The sequence below is a fragment of the Lissotriton helveticus genome, chromosome 4_1 (genome assembly GCF_964261635.1).
Source record: "Lissotriton helveticus chromosome 4_1, aLisHel1.1, whole genome shotgun sequence".
Taxonomy (NCBI): domain Eukaryota; kingdom Metazoa; phylum Chordata; class Amphibia; order Caudata; family Salamandridae; genus Lissotriton; species Lissotriton helveticus.
This window is the reverse complement of record NC_136063.1, coordinates 1,135,794,893-1,135,811,524: the sequence shown is the minus strand read 5'-3', so window position 1 is coordinate 1,135,811,524 and position 16,632 is coordinate 1,135,794,893. Positions and strand designations below refer to the sequence as shown.

At 46.1% G+C, this 16,632-nt stretch overlaps 1 protein-coding gene across 1 annotated transcript in view; it reads right to left on the bottom strand.

Annotated features, from left to right (window-relative positions):
- The window catches only part of NFX1 (nuclear transcription factor, X-box binding 1), a 1,119,153-nt gene that overhangs the window by 294,485 nt on the left and 808,036 nt on the right, over window positions 1-16,632 (bottom strand). The gene's annotated exons all lie outside the window — the stretch shown is intronic.

Genomic DNA, 16,632 nt, shown 5'->3' with positions numbered 1-16,632 from the left:
AGTGGAAAAGATTTGCAATATACTGTAACAACAATCACATTGACCCATTGGATGTTTCCATCCAAAATATTATTTGCTACCTTCTACACCTACAAAGGTCCAACTTGGCTTATTCTTCCATACCACTGCATCTAGCAGCAATTGCAGCCTATTTACAAAATAGACAGCATCTATCTCTCTTTAGAGTACCTGCAATAAAAGCATTTATGGAAGGATTGAAACGAATAATCCCACCTAGGTTACCACCTGCACCAGTATGGAACCTAAACATGGTCCTTACAAGGCTTATGGGCCCCCCTTTTGAGCCTTTACACAAGTGTGAACTGCAATTCCTAACATGGAAAACTGCCTTCCTTGTTGCCATCACCTCTCTCAGAAGAGTTAGTGAAATACAAGCATTCACAATAGAAGAATAATTTTTTCAGATACACCCTAACAAAGTGGTTCTTAGACCTAATCCTAAATTCCTGCCAAAAGTGATTACTCCTTTTCACCTTAACCAATCAGTAGAGTTACCAGTGTTTTTTCAAAAACCAGACTCTGTTGCGGAAAGGGCTTTCCACACCTTAGATGTTAGAAGAGCTCTTTTATACTACACAGACAGGACTAAATCCTTCAGAAAGACAAAACAACTATTTGTATCTTTCTCTTCCCCACACAAAGGTAATCCCATCTCTAAAGGAGGAATTGCCAGATGGATTGTAAAGTGTATTCAAATATGCTATCAAAAAGCTAAACGCACACTAACAGTTCCTCCTAGAGCACACTCCACTCGCAAACTAGGAGCCTCTATGGCTTTCTTAGGAAACATACCACTAGAGGACATATGCTAGGCAGCAACATGGTCTACCATACACACCTTCACTAAAGACTATTGTGTTGACGTGCAAGCCAAGCAGCAAGCTGCAGTAGGCCAAGCTGTCCTTAAAACACTATTTCAGTATGCTGCAACGGATGCAAGCGACCACCGCTAGGGGAGACACTGCTGCACAATCGTTGCTAAGTGTACAATCTGCAGCTCATATGCCTCGAACGGAATATGCTACTTACCAGTATGCATCTGTTCTTGGCATGTAGAGCTGCAGAGTTGTACACGCCCCCCGCCTCCCCGGGACTTGTATCCGTTCCAGTACTCATCTTACTTAGATGCATACGCATGGACATCCTTTCTCTTTACTTCTACTAACTCCATCATTTCCCATCATGGCGAAAACCAATCTGAGGATGGAGTCGATGACCATGCGCAGTATTGTCCAAGGGAGGAGTAACCTATCTCGTGACTACAAAGACTTCTTCCAAGAAGACAACAACCTGCAATCATCCGAGCCCAACACCAGGTGGCAATCTATTGCTAAGTGTACAATCTGCAGCTCATATACCTCGAACAAACTGTTACAAAGATCCACTATCCAGGGCAGGCTTAGTGAGGAATATGGAAAAATTAGATTGGTGGTAAATCGGTCAGCTTTAGACCGTAGGCTCACTCCCATCAGCAAACTAAATGAGATCATCCACCATCATGGTGTTGAGAAAGTAAGCGGTCAGAACTGATCATCTTTAAATAAAAAAAAAATTCTGACCCATGTAACACATGTAGATAGATCCTGGCTACCCCTCTTCTCCAGCACCTGTCTTCATTGATGCAACTTAGTAATATGATAAATTAGGTCAGATTGCATCTTTGTCCGATCTCCTCCTATTTCAGTGGAGTTTACCAAAGGAAGAACAGCTGGATTACAGAGGTTGCTGAGGGAAAATGAGGCTTCAAGCTAATATATTGAAAATTATTTGCTGATGAAACTTTATTATTTCTGTATAATGGATACAAACTTACATAAGAAATGAGAAGTTGTTGATATATTGACTGTACAAAATATTCTAACTCTGACGTGACTTTGCAAAGTCCAGGTTGCTGCCTTATGCACAGAGGACTTAGCATAGCTACACTGTGGAATTAAAGTGTCCCTTATTTGAAAACACTGAATAATATAGTTAACATTATAACTTGACACTTAAAACCATAGTAGAAGCAAGAAATATTCATTAGCATAGTTGTATCAATGCTTGAACTTAAAACGTGTCTAACAATGCCTTGTTGTTGAAGTTAAATAAGGCTTTCTGCAAAAGAAGGAAAGCTAAATGTCTTCCTTTAGTGGGAAATAACCTTGGATATAAATGGAGGGTGGGTATAAAAGATCATATCATGGCAGGGAATACATTTGTTCTTTGGTCATTCAGTTACTCTTAGTACTTCTACTTTTTATCCATTGTCAACCTGTGCTGTGTGTATCCATCAGCAGGTCAAATAATAGAAAAAAACGTTTTTATAGCACTCGTACAACACAGCTTTGCACCAGTACCAAGTAAGCACACAAACATGAGAGATAGTGCATCCAAATTGCTATGCATATTTACACCCTCCCCAGTTAACCTGAAATTGTAAAAAGGGAACTGATTCAGGTGGGCTTTCTGACTATGACTGAGGTGGGGCAACGAAATGGCTATGACAGTGGGGAAAAGCCTAACAACATGTCATTGAGACACCATTAGGATAACTTTATTGTACTATTGTGTCCCAGCTCTTTATTACTTTAAACCTGGTGTAGATTCAACAGTAAATAAGATCATGAAAGTACGAGGACACATGACGTATTAGTAGCATAGGCCTAGGCAAAAAACCTGCAAAGCTTTATGCCCAAGCAACTTGTATCACAGAGCACACTGTGTTCCCCATTTTCTGGGGATACCCTCTGAATTAGAGGAACCTAATGAAGCATACAGAAATGATCATACAGTCCAACATCAGCACATTCTCTAGGAACCGGGATCTCTGTTGTTCCACTAAGCCTAACTGGAGATGAGAGGAGCAAGTGCATCTAGGAGTTCAACCTAAGGCCCTCAAAACGGAGTCATTGACTTTATGGAAGAGCTTCCAATCATGTCAGGTTGGAGAGCCACCCCATGTGCAGATATCGTGGTACCCAAGTAACCTATCCCAGGGAAGGTGGGTGCATAGGTTTGAAGTGGCGTCCGAAACCGCCGTCAAACCCAATGGAGGACTTCAGGAAAGTGCTGATGCTGTAAGAGGAGAAAGTGTGCAGAGGAATCCAAATGTGGATTCTTGATGGAGGGTACCTGAAAGCAGAGGGGACAGAGTCTGGGTCACTGGGAGTGACCAGGGGCTTGGTGGACGAATGCCCACCGAAGTTGGATGGATGCTTCAGAATAGATGTTGATGACCTTGACTCTGCAGCTGTAGGGACGAGGTGACGCTGAGGATGACCAGGAGCTAGATTCGAGCTGTCCCACGAAGGATGTCGAAAGCTGAGAGGTCGGTGTCCGAAGGGAGCACCAACAAACCTTATCAAAAGCAACCCACGCATGATGTCAAGAAAGTGTACAGTTCAGTCCAGCAAGACTCATCACAAGCAGGGGAGTCAGGGTAAGCCCCAAGGAATCAGAGGAGCCCAAGGAAATCAAAGGTGACCCTCAAATGGACCCAGAGGCCAACGGCACATGGGTCGCCATAGGACCTTGAGCAGCTCACTAAAAGAGGCAGGTCACAATGCGCACAATGCGGTGTGGCCGAAGATTCTGGCCAAAGGAGGTGCTCGGGGTTGGGGCTACTTTCGCTCGGGCGACCGTGTAATGACCATCTCAGAAATGGCTGCAACCATCCCTATCATGTTTGGTGTCAAACATGTTGAAATCATACCCCCACACCGGTGACATATGATTCCACCCACAAGGAGCACCCGCTGTGGGACTCTTAGTATTTCCGGTACCAGCCTTCTAGTCCTGGACAGCACAAAATGGTTACTGCTGACCAGAGGCACATGTCTGCCTTTAGGTGACCTATGAAATGTCTCCTTTATCTCAATCCCTGGCCATAAAAGGAAGTGGGTTGACTGTTGTGGGGAAAGAAGGGCCTTGCGTAGCCTAAACACCAACCGTCAGGGGTAGCCTCAGAAGGGTCAAAACTGATGAGAAAACTGGTCAGGCAGGGGCAGAAAGGCCCAAGGAGAGACTGCGGCTCTAATATTCTGAAAACATTCAAAGGCGGAGTCAGCATTTTCACCATAGAGGCAAGATTCATCACAAAGCATATCCATAAGGTATGTGTGCACTGCTCCAGAAAAATCTGTGGACCACATCCACACTTAGCGATGAAGCTCCACACTAGTGCTAACCGCTCGCCCCATGCAACAGTAGTACCCAGACCAACCCCAATGAACATGTTACTTTTGGCTAAACGCCTTTTTTTGTGGATACTCTAGCTAACAGAAGATTCTTCACTTTGTGAATATTCGCCAGTTGTCAGATTTTATTAGGAAACTTTAAAGCAGTACTAATGCACACCGATAGGTAATGTCATGCATCTCCACGCGGATGTGTTATCACACTGGAAGTGACAAGCAGAGTCACATAAGTACACCACCCATGCACAGTGGATGGATGAAAAAGAGTTTAGATTAGAGAATGGGGAGTTGGGAGGGTCGGTGAGGAATCTACAGGTAAAGGGTATCCGCCAGAATGAGCATTATTGGAGGTGGGATACTTGTTCTTCTGTTGGACACTTCTAACCCCAGATTCCTTACCTTGTGAATAGAATACAAAGCAGCCCATCCTTTATAGTTCATATAAAAAAAAGTTGTGGTGGTGTGTGATTGTGTACCAGCGCTCATATAGCTACCTGACAAATATTCAGGGCCGACTCTCAGTTTGCTACCCATTGCAGTGGTAGCAGCTTTGGCTCTGGGGAATGTGCACATAAGCCTCCCAGAGGCCGCATCTTAGCCAATGCAGATTCTGATGCAGAGCACAATCCACTGAGAGATAACCTGCTTCTACACTGCCTTGCCATTTCCATGCCCCAGCAAACCCCACAAACAGCTGATCGTCCACTGATGTTTCTTGGCGAGATCAATGTAAAACTGAGTACTCTCTTGGGGTCCAAATGATGGAGCCTCTCTTCCTTACTTGAGGGATGAGGTGAAGTAAAGTATGTCATAAGTGTGATAGACTGCCTGCCGGAAATGGTTTTACCACTTTTGGTAGAAGATAAACTTGGATCCTCAGCACCAGCATGCCTGGGAAGAACGTGGTGTAGAGCGGTTGGACAGAAAGAGTCTAAAGCCCGATCATACACGGAGCCGATGTTATGGCAATCAAGAAGTCTGTTTTGAGGGTCAGGAGATTAATGGGCAACTGTGCATTGGCTCAAAGGAAGTACACATAAATAAAATAAGAACCTCATTTAAATCCCATTGTGGCATCATAAAGTGCTTAAGTGGAAATACATGTTACAAACATTTAAGGAATCTCATCAAGTGGGTGTTCTGAACAACAAAGGCTGATCTAGCAACAGCAAAAAAGCACAGAGAGCTGAAAAACAGCCATTAACAGTACCCAAAGCAAGTCCTTGCTGGGTCAGGGATAAAACAATCAACAAACTTCAGACAAATTAGCCTGCAGCAAGTCAACCGGATGAGCGCCAAACCACACATTTTTCCCAATGACTAGAATGCCCATTTTGTGGCAGGAGGGGTCGCTGTAAGAGGCCATATTAACGACCTCAGGCGGAAGGTCAAATGAGGTCAACTGTCACTGCTCAATCTCCAAGCAGGGAGATGCAGCACCCTGTCCTGCTGCTGCGACCGAAGATCCTCCACCAAACCAGTCACCACTGCCAAATCTGGGTGGGTAAGGAAAGGGGTCTCCCACAGACCCAATCGTGGTCCAGCAGTCACCTCTGCGGATCTTTTGCAATCATCGAAATCTGCATATACTCTAACAGAACAACCTGGTGCTGAGTACACTGGGAATTTATATCCAATTGCAGAGTTCTCATGTGCCATCTCACATGGGCCACCAGCAGGATGCCGGAGGCTAGCAATTTAAGCAGCCTCAAAGTCATTAACACAATAAGATCCAGGAGATATAGGAAGAAAAATTGTGATCGTAGCCCAAATGTCCAGGACTGTCAGTTCAGGGGAGATAGGCAAAAAACTGTACCATATCTAGAATGATTCTGATACAGGAGCCTTGTGAAAAGGTTTCAGGTGTGACTTCAGCATGTTGACTGTGAACCCAAACGAGGTTCTTAGTCTGAAGGTGGTTGACAAATGCCTAGGGTGAAGTGGCCCTCAACAGCCTGTAGTTTAGGTAGGGTACCCGTAAACTCCAAGGGTGTGCTGCTTTTGTGAACACCCCAGGGGCAATGGTTGAGGCCAAATGAGAGCACTGCGAACTGAAAATGCTCTTGGCCAACTTTGAACCGCAGGTAGTGCCTGTGGGCCTGCAGGACGGGGTTCTGGAAATAAGCATTCTCCAAGTCCAATGCTATAACCAGTCTCCCGGCTCAAGGGAAGGCAGGACCTGGGCTAGGGTAAGTATTTGAATTCGTCCTTCCACAGGAAGGCATTTAAAAGGGGCAAAGAACAAGGAAGCAGCAGGAGTAAAACCCAGTTCCTAAATCCGAAACTAAACCATTTCTATGTCCCCTTTGGTCAAAAGAGCTGGCAATTCCTGTGGACATGTGGTCCTCTGTGTCAGCCATTCTGATGGTGGCGGAAGATGCCGGGGTATAAAGAAATAGGATTGGGTAGCCCTGATTTACAATATGGAGGACCCTCTTGTCTGACATAATGGCTTGCCACGACTTGAAGAAATGTGAATCCTGGCCCAACAGATTGGCTGTGTGCCACAAAGGACACACTGTAGGAACCTGGCTCTGTATATACTATACCAAAGTAAGGTATAGTGTGCACAAGGTCCAGTTGATCCCCAGAGGCTCCAGTAGATAATACTAATGCTCTCTTTTGTGGTAGTGCCGGTGAGCAGTGAGGCTTATCAGATGGCAGTGCTAAGCTTTTGTTGTATACACACACAGGCAAGAAATAACTAGACGCACACAATGATTACATCTGAGGCCAATGGTTTGTTAAAGTATTGCTTTCAGAATATTTATTTTATAGAACCAAAGATACTTTGTTGCAGTAAATTACGTTTTGTAATATCACTGTTTTTCAATGTAAAAAGTCGACAGGATAATATTGTATTGATTGAAAAATGCACTAAGGGAGGAAACACAATCAGCAATATGCAGGTACGTATACGATTTATAATATTGAGCTTCTGGATGGAGAATCAGTACAAAGCAAGGTTCAGGTAAGTGACCTTACTGCACCACCAGCGGCACTGGCGCGGCCAGGTACAGAGGTCAAACTCAGGACCTGGTGCCAATGGTATCCAATGGAGAAAGGAGGCAATCAAAGTGGTACTACTTACAGGTAAGTAGAACTGTTTGGTAACCCAATCTCCAGGGCTTAAGGTATGCACAGTGGGGGTCACAAGGCAGCACCAAACCTACACCTCCAGCGTCACAGGGGCGGGCGGTGCAGAGTGCTAAAACAGCAACAGATGCCCACAGCAAACCAATGGAAAAACTTAAACTTGGAACAAGACTGCAGGCCCAGGCCAGGAGACTGGACGAAAGAAACCTACAGCTGCACAGGTAAGTTGGGATGCGCTAGAGCGTCCAACATCATTGGTGGATCTCCCCAAGGCCCAGGAGCTCCGGGTGCAGGGGTGTCTTTTGGTGTCGAAAGTCAACTTACCAGTGCAGTCCTGGTTGAGGGGGGGGGTTAGGTCGTCATGCAGAAGCTGCAGGCGACGACGTGGAGCCTGGCACTGGTCAACCCCGAGGAACTCTTGCTCTGGAACCGCTGGGGAAACTTTTTTGGACCGGTTGGCCTGTTGGACTCTGGTAGGCGTGGGGTGCGGAGGAGGTCGACTTAGCAGTTTAACAGGTAGAGCACTTGGTCTTTAAAGTTGGTTTTCTTTGTCCACGGGAGAGCAGGAGTCTTTGTAGAAGGCAGCCAGTTCTCCCAGGGTTCTGGAGGTCGCTGGGCTGCGGGACGAGTCACTCTTCTGTAGTAAGGTCTTTGAGGGCTGCATACAGGCCAGTGGGACTGAGGCCAAGTCAGTTGGTGTCTTCAGTTTTCGATGCTGCATGGCTCTTTTTTGTCCTCTTCTTCGTAGGCCGTCAGTAATCTGAACATTAAGGCTCAGCGGAGCCCCTAAATACTCAACATAGGGGTATTACAGGGGTCAGAAAGTAGTAGCCAAAGGGCTACTTACCATTAGGGTGACTAAACCCTTTATATGTCCACTCCCCCTGGGGAGGGGGCATTCTCCTAACTTTATTGGCTAGAATCCTCCAAAACAATATGGAGGATTTTCAAAGGAGGGGGGATCACTTAAGCTCAGGGCACCTTAGGGGGTAAACACCTCTCTTGTTTACTAATGTTTCCGCCAACCTTACCACCAAACATGGGGCTTAGGCAGTTAGACAGTCATCTCCACAAACTGGTGAGGCCATGGTCAGCATCACAAGGGCAGGAAGCTTTTTAGTCTAACCGCTGTTCTATGCTGATCCTGCTTGGGGGTAGGTGTGAGGCATCTCCACCTAGAACAGGCTTTGTTTCTGAGCCACAATAGCAAAAGGCTCCCACCTCAGGGGTCAGAAATATGTCTAGCGTTGGCAAGCTGGTGCAGACCAGTCGTCACACACTAGTGGTTTAGTAGGTTTGCAGGGGGCACCTTTGAGGTGCCCTCTGATTGCATTTAGTAATGAATCCAACACTGGCACTACAGTGGGCTTATTAATCTGAGATGTTTGGTACCAAACATCCTGGAAATTGTTTAAGTCATTATGGAGCTGTGGAACTTGTATTGGCAAGTTCCCAGCCCATGTTCGAAGTATTGCTTCACCATGCACTTATTATGTCTAAAAATGGACCTAGACACTATAGGAGCATATCTGCTAAAGCAGTTATGCCCTCTCATGAGGAATGGTGCATCTTGCCTTAGGGTTGTAAGGCCTGCTGTAGGGGTGGCTTACCTATGCCAATTGCAGTGCTGGAAGGCCTGGTACACAGGGATGTGTTTACTTTTATCTGCACCAAAACACGCAGGCTCCAGTAGCAGTGTGCATGTGTTTAATGAGGGGTCTCTTAGGGTGGCACAATACATGCTGGAGCCCTTAGAAACCCTCTTTGGTCACTAGGCCCTTGGTACCATTGGTACCTTTCACAAGGGACTTGCATGTGTGCCAGAGGTGTGCCAATTGTGGAAACAGAGGTACAGTTTTGGGAAAGAACACAGGCACTGGGAACCAAGTTAGCAGGAACCCAGTGCACATTCAGTCTAAGATGCATACGTTTCAGGCAAAATGTGTGTGGTGGTTTTGAGGGGAGGGGTTAGAGGGATAGGACCTTGCCAAAATAAGTACTTTTCTACACACACTACAGAGGTTTTGCGACTGTTGCAGCTGGGGGGATTGGGGAACTTAGCTGCATCCCTACAGTCAGCAACAGCCCGGGTTTCCTCCGGGATTGTAGACAGAACCTGTGGAACTGTATCCCCAGGGCGTGGGAACAGTGGCCCGAAAGGCATGCGGTGATCAACAACCACATTGACATGATGGTGGAAGAAATATTTTCTTGCCTAAATTGTCAAGCCTCTTGGATTCAGGATCCGGCAGTGCAGTTGGGAATGTGCCAGGATTTCCATGTGAAGAGGAGGCTTGGATCAACAAGCTCTCTGGTCTAGGGTGTTCCGTGGGGAATTTGGGGTCCCCTAGAGCGGGGCGACGGGTAATACTCCTGTTCACAGGAGCTCTTGTGTTGTGCTTAGACCAAGCCCCAAGCAGGACATCGGTAAGTGCTTCTTTAAAGGGAAGAAGCGGTTCTGAAGGAGGTACTCCCGTCTGAAGCACTTTTGTCAAGACATTAGTCTTTACTGCCACCTAGGGCAAGCTAAGGTCCATGACCTCAGCCGTGCTCTGCACCACCAATGTGAATGAAGCTCCCTCCTCCGTAGCCATGGTAGGGAAAGAAAGCATGCCAGTATCAGGAGAAGTGTCCAGTCCACTGGCTTCACCGAGATACTCACACCGGTCCAAGGAGTCATAAGGCTAGTAATATTCAGGGTTCAGCGACCCCTCACACCTTGTGACCTGGAGTCTTGCACTTAGAAATAGGGCTCAGACTTCGACCTGGAAGGCAGGGCTCAAGCCTGAATCTGGCGACGCCCCTTCGGCTCAATGTCGGAGTCAGGGATGTAAATGGGGATGGGGATGGCGCTGAGTGTGTTTGCCTCAGGACTGGCGCCAGTAACGGTTGACATGGAACGACTGGTGGCAATCTAAATCCATCTGTGGATCCCTGAGGCCAGACTGGGGCAGGAGCCCCTGCCATGGATCCAGTAGAAATGGGGCACCCAAACATGAGGTGTATAGCCTCATAAAACTCTCTTAACTGGACAGAAGTCACCTTGGCTACCAGGAACTCAAGAAAGCTCAGACGCTGGCTCAACCACGGAGCCAGGACTCAAAAGACACTCCCTCATCATTCAACAAATGAGATGAAACAGAGCGCGCTTCAACTTTTTGGGGCCGGACTTACCCAAATGCCCCAACAACTTACAGTGCAATGAGCTCCTTGGATTCAGTGACTGCTCCCTGGAACCTCCTCTCTACAGCGATCTGGATTGTAACGGTGTTGCACGTCGAGCTGCCAGGAGCTTGAATAATCAGTCCTTGAAGGTCTTCGGGTGCATGGTGTGGCAATCAGAGCAGGCCTTTGGCTCGCGGGTAGCGCTCAAGGCACCAGAGCCGTACAAGGTGCGGGCCCGTCACCGAACAGTGGCAGGTGGCACAGGGCTTAGAGCTGGCCTTCTGGATGACATATCCTGCTACACCAGGAGAAAAAATAAATAAAAACACGTCAACAAAATGCTGAAAAAGGTAGACTGGAAAAAAAAGAACTGAAGTCAGCACGCTGGGGTGGCACCTATATAGGCACTGTGAACGTCACTTCAGGCGCAGACAACACCACTCGGAACCAAAAGACACCACATACCGCTGCGCGGTCAAGAAAAACATCCAGATTCAGTCGGACGCCTGGAGTAATTCGAAGGTGAGGAACCTGTGGCTAGAACTCTCTATCGGATATGTATAGTATGGCTAACACTTCTACATGGGATGTTTCTTTCACAGGTCAATCCCCTGGTAAAGTAAATATCTAAGGAGCAAAGATTAGGACCAAAGTTAAACCTTTGAGCTGAAAATATTAAAACGGGCATCTCGATGATTCAGAGTTGGTTGTATATATTATCTTGAAGGTTTGTAGGCCTAAATAGTTAACTATCAGCCTCTTCCACTACTAGGTAAATAGCAACACCCCTAGACAACTCAAGAGGATTGTGTTCTGAAGTGGTGTAAAGAAAAATTCAAAAGGCAACAGAAGTCCGAGAGGATGATGCTAGAAAGGAGTATTAAACATCGCTTGATGCCTATCACAGGTTTTTGCACTGTCATTGCCTTCAAAAAGTTTAGCCTTTTCCATATCTCTACCTTCGCTGTAGTGTTTGAAGCGCTTTTGCATACTTCTGTACAGTGAACATATTTTTGCTGTAGTTGATGAACCCAAGAACCAAGTAATTTGCCTAATTTCCTTGAATGTATTAATCTGTGTTTTATATCGATAGTTGTACACCGGAGCCAGGATGGCAGTGTGGAAATAAAGAAATAAATAACAGATAGTTTATGAAAACAGCAATAAGCTGAGGACTGATCATGTTTAATTTGGCATGAAAGAAAGCTTCAGGGGGGCCTGAAAAAATATATACAGTAGTATGTAACTGGTAATTTCAGGTTAAAAAGTTTCCTCTAATGTTATGTGGAACACTCAATATGCAAGTTCTGATGCATTTTTCATCCAGACAATGGCTAATCTTACACAGCATTCAAGAATCCTTGGTTTGTTAGTCTTCTTAGGAATTCTCTCAGAGGGAAACTATGAGGGCATTCCCTGCAAGGGAGATTTAATGAGTGGAATTTTGATTGTATTTTGAAATATCTAATCAAAGAGGAGATTAATTTAGAGGCGCTGCTCAAACCAGAGATGCTGATGTGGTTTGTTAGGAGAGCTGATCTATAGAGTTGTAAACCACAGTCTGTCTTGTAGGTACAGGGTGCCTCAAAATGTAGCTATTTTGAGTTGGCCAGAACAGGCATAATATTGCTAAATTTCTTAGTTTCAGACATAAGCTGGGCAGTGATGTGCAATAATATTTTGAGGAGTGCAAGTTGATGTTGGGAAGGCATGCTAGTAACACATTTCCATATAGGAATAATGAATTGAACAATGTGTGTTTCGGGGTAAATGTATCTGATGATGAGAATGGTGCTTACGTGGTCATTAGCAATTCCAGCAAAAAACTTTGACACGGGTGTAGGAAGCTGGCTCTGTATATACTATACCAAAGTGAGGTATAGTGTGCACAGAGTCCAGTGGAACCCCAAAGGTAGGCAGATGTAAAAGTAGATAGCACCTCACTCTCTATTTGTGGTAGTGTGGTTGAGCAGTAAGGCTGTATCAGAGGGTAGTGTTAAGCATTTGTTGTACACACTCAATCAGCAAATGATTGCACACACTCAAAGACTGAACTTCAGACCAATTGGTTTTGTATAAAAATATTATTAGTTGTTTTATTTTCTAGACTCAAGCAAGCCTGACACAGGTCAGCAATAATTACTTTACAGTAGTAATGCAATTTGTAAACAGTTTGATATACAATGGTATATGCACTTTGATATGATTACAGTAGAGCTACTTGTAATGCAATGCTTTTGAAATTGTGTAAATACACTTTGTATTGGCTTTTTAGTAGACTGTGAAGTAGATTACTTTACAGATTACTTTTCTTACACATTGCAGTATACTGCACTGGGAAATTTCCTATAAACAGTTAAGTAAATGCGTTTTTGTTATTTAGTTAGAGTTGTAAGGTTTTCATAGATTTTCCAACTCCACACTTGGAAACTTATCACAGAAAAACAGTCAATGTTAACCTATGGAGGAAAATAGTGTTATCGGATAGCAGGTAAGTACTTTGTTGTGGGAGTTGGTATTCTGGGGTCAGACTCAGGGGTCCCCCAGGATCAAGGATGCACTCTTGTTACACCATCAGCGGCACTAGGGTGCAGAGTGCTGAGACCCAATGTTATCCAATGGGGGATAGGGGCCACAGGTTGGTGGCTGCTGATGAGCAGGCCACTGGGTTGTAGGAGCAAAGTTCCGGCATTTAAGCTAAGGGCAAATAGGGGTTTGAGCCAGCACAAAAGGTGCACCCTCAGCAGCACTGGGGTGGCCGGGTGCAGAGTGCTGTTTTGGCATCGGGAGCCCTGTAGCTTTCAATGGGGAGTCTCCGGTTTGCAAACACACTGCAGGCTCGGGGATGAAGGTCTTCTGGGTGCGACCACCACTTGGAGAGGTACGTTGGGATGCTGGGGGATGGTTAGGCACAGTTGGTTGAGCCACCCAAGGCTGTGGGGCATTGGGTGCAGGGGTGACTTTTAGTGTCTGATCTTCTTACCAGCTCCTGGTCGCAGTTGGGGGGACCTTTCAGTTTGAGGCTGCAGGTGTCGGCTGGACGCAGGTCTCGGGTCACCGGATCTCGGGTCAGGATCACTGGGGAGACCTCCTCTTGGGCCACTCAAACTTGGGCCGTGGGCGTCGGGTGCAGACTCACTGACTTTTTGGGAGACAGAGTCTTTTCTTTTGAAGGCAGGGCAGGTCCTGTGGGTTCTTAAGGCTGCTGTACACACCGGAGTTTCGCTTCTGCAGGTTCAAGGTGGGTACAGGCAGGGAGGGCTGGATCCTAATCAGTGGGCGTCCTCCTCTTGTTAGCTTCAGCACAGCTGTTAGGTCTTTCTTCTTCTTTTCTTCTTCTAGTTTCTTGTCTGAGGAAGCAGGGTTCCGGGGTGCCCCTAAATACTATATTTAGGGATGTTACAGTTAGGTAGGTAAAAAGGTTGGGATCATTGGGTCCCTTCCCTGGGGTGGGTACACCCCCTATTATGCCACACTCCAGTGGGAGGGGGGCATAAGCCTCTCCCTGGTTGGCAGGGTCCCCCCATCTGCCAGATGGCAGGGACTGAGAGTTGTGCTTCACCTCACCTCCCCCACCTGAGGGGTGGAGTTGGCAGAGATGGGCACACCTCTCTTCCTCACTTGTTTTTGCCGCCTGTTCTCTCACCAAAGTGGGGGTCAGAACCAGTGGGGACCAGTTAGTGAAAGCAGCAAGTGGCCTGGGGAAGCTCACAAAGGTGGCAAGCCTTTGAAGCTTCCCCTTCGTGGACACGGCCCATCCTGGGGGAGGAGGCTTGGCACCTCGTCCCAGGATGTGCATTGTTTCACGCCCCAGAGAGCAGCAGGCTCTCGACCCAGGGTTCCAGAAACATGTCTGATGGTGGCAGCTAAAAGCAGCCACTGAACCTGGACACTAGTGGCAAGTCGTCTTTCAGGGGACACCTCTAAGATGCTCTCTGTGAACATTTTTCGTTAAATCACACACTGGCATCAGTGTGGGTTTAATGTGCTGAGAAGTTTGATACCAAACTTCTCAGTTTTTAGTGTAGCCATTATGGTGCTGTAGAGTTTGTAATGACAGACTACCAGCACCATATACTCTTAATGGCAGCACTGCACTTACAATGTCTAAGAATGAACGTAGTTACTGTAGGGGTACAGGGCTCATGCACCTGTACCCTCACCACTGGTATAGTGCACCCAGCTAGAGGGGTGACTGATCTATGCCAGGGCAGTGGGCACAGGGATATGTGCCATGTCGACTCTTCGCTTTGTTCTGGACCAAAACACACAGCCTGCAAACGCTGGGTGTAGGTGTAAAGGTACAGAGCCTCTAAGGGTGGCACAATAAGTGCTGCAGCTCCCAGAGGTCTTCCTTGCTCACAGTGCCCTGGGTACCTGTGGTACCATTTACCAGGGGGGACCTGTGGCCAGAGATGCCAATTGGGTTTTGTTTTCAATGCAGTTTTTAGGGAAAGAACATAGGCCCTGGGTACCTGATTGGCAGGAGCCCAGGCCACACTCAGTCAAAGCACATCAGCATTTCAGCAAAAAGCGGGGGCAAACATGCAGAAAGAGGGCCATTTCTCACCATGGTTGACTAAGTCACATTTGGTATCAATGGTGAAACCTAGAGAGCAAGGCCTATGCTGTTCAAGTGATTATTCAAATCCGCTGGAAACTGGTGGTTTGATCTGGGTGACATGGTCCATGTCTAGACTTCAGATGTGCATATAGTTAGTGTAAAGATGGCATTAGGGGAGCCCATTCTCATGAAACAAGTTACTTACCTGTAACTTTAGTTCTCCAGTATTGGTAACTTTCATAGATTCCCATTGCTTGTATCATTCCCCGTCGTCGGACTGGGAGCCTCGGTAATAATAAATATATATATATATAAATATATACTTAGGTAAATACACCCTAATAGGTGTAAAAAGTAAAAAATTAGGCCTAGGCCTCATTATATTTTGTAGCCTATAGGTGTCCTTATGTAAAAAGACCCAAACTCACATTAGCAACCAATCAGATTAGCCTCACCCTGTGGAACCTTCCTGAGAAAGCTCAGAGCCTCAGATTTTCGTAGCCGTTGCTTTGCCACATAATCACCTAGCCCAGAAGTGAGCTTTCCCAGGGGAGGCGGGTGGGCGCATGGGAATCTATGAAAGTTACCAATACTGGAGAAGAACAATTGTTACTTACCTGTAAACAGGTGGTTCTCCAGTATTGGTGTCTTTCATAGATTCACATGCTTGAATATCCCCCGTCGTCGGAGTGGGAGTCCCACGGTAAATAAAATAGCAATAATATACTATATATATATATATATATATGTGTAACATAAAACCTGAAATATGTAATAGAAAAAAGGCATAACAAGCCTACACATATTTCTACATAGGAATGCATGGAAAAGGAAAAACCATTTGCAGTCTATCATTGTCATTATGTTGGTCCAAACTACAGCCAATCAGGCGCCAGCAACCCTCTAGAACCTTCTCCTCAGAGCTCAGCACCTCAGATTTTCGTAGCACAAGAGTGACCACAGAGTCTATGAGGAGAAGAGAGCCTCTGAGGGGAGGAGGGTGGGTCGCATGTGAATCTATGAAAGACACCAATACTGGAGAACCACCTGTTTACAGGTAAGTAACAATTGTTCTTCTCCAGTATTAGGGTGTCTTTCATAGATTCACATGCTTGAATATAGAATAGAAAGCAGTAATATCCGAAGAAAACTTCCCAGCATGATACACATGCATAGACTTATAAAACCAAATATGTCTATAGTCATGCAAGACGTACAGTAATAAGGTAAACCATAATGGAGGAGGGAAGACAGAGGCTCGCCTTATTGAAATAGATAGCGAAGCATAGCCTGTCCCACTGCAGGTCTGCTTTGTTAATGGTACCTAGGCAGTAGTGTTTCATAAACATGTGCCTGCTTGACCATATGGCTGCTCTGCAGATCTGATGCGGCGGCACACCGGCAAACAGGGCAGTTGAAGACTACATCGCCCTGGTAGAATGGATCCTCACTGAAGACTGTAGAGGCTTGCCTGCCTGTGGATGGCAGAAAGCAATGGCCGAGGAAACCCCACGAGCAATTGTAGGTTTGGGAACTGGACGCCCTTAGTGGAAACGTCCATAAGCTATGACGGTGGCAAATGTCAGCAGCCGCATAAATCCATCTAGC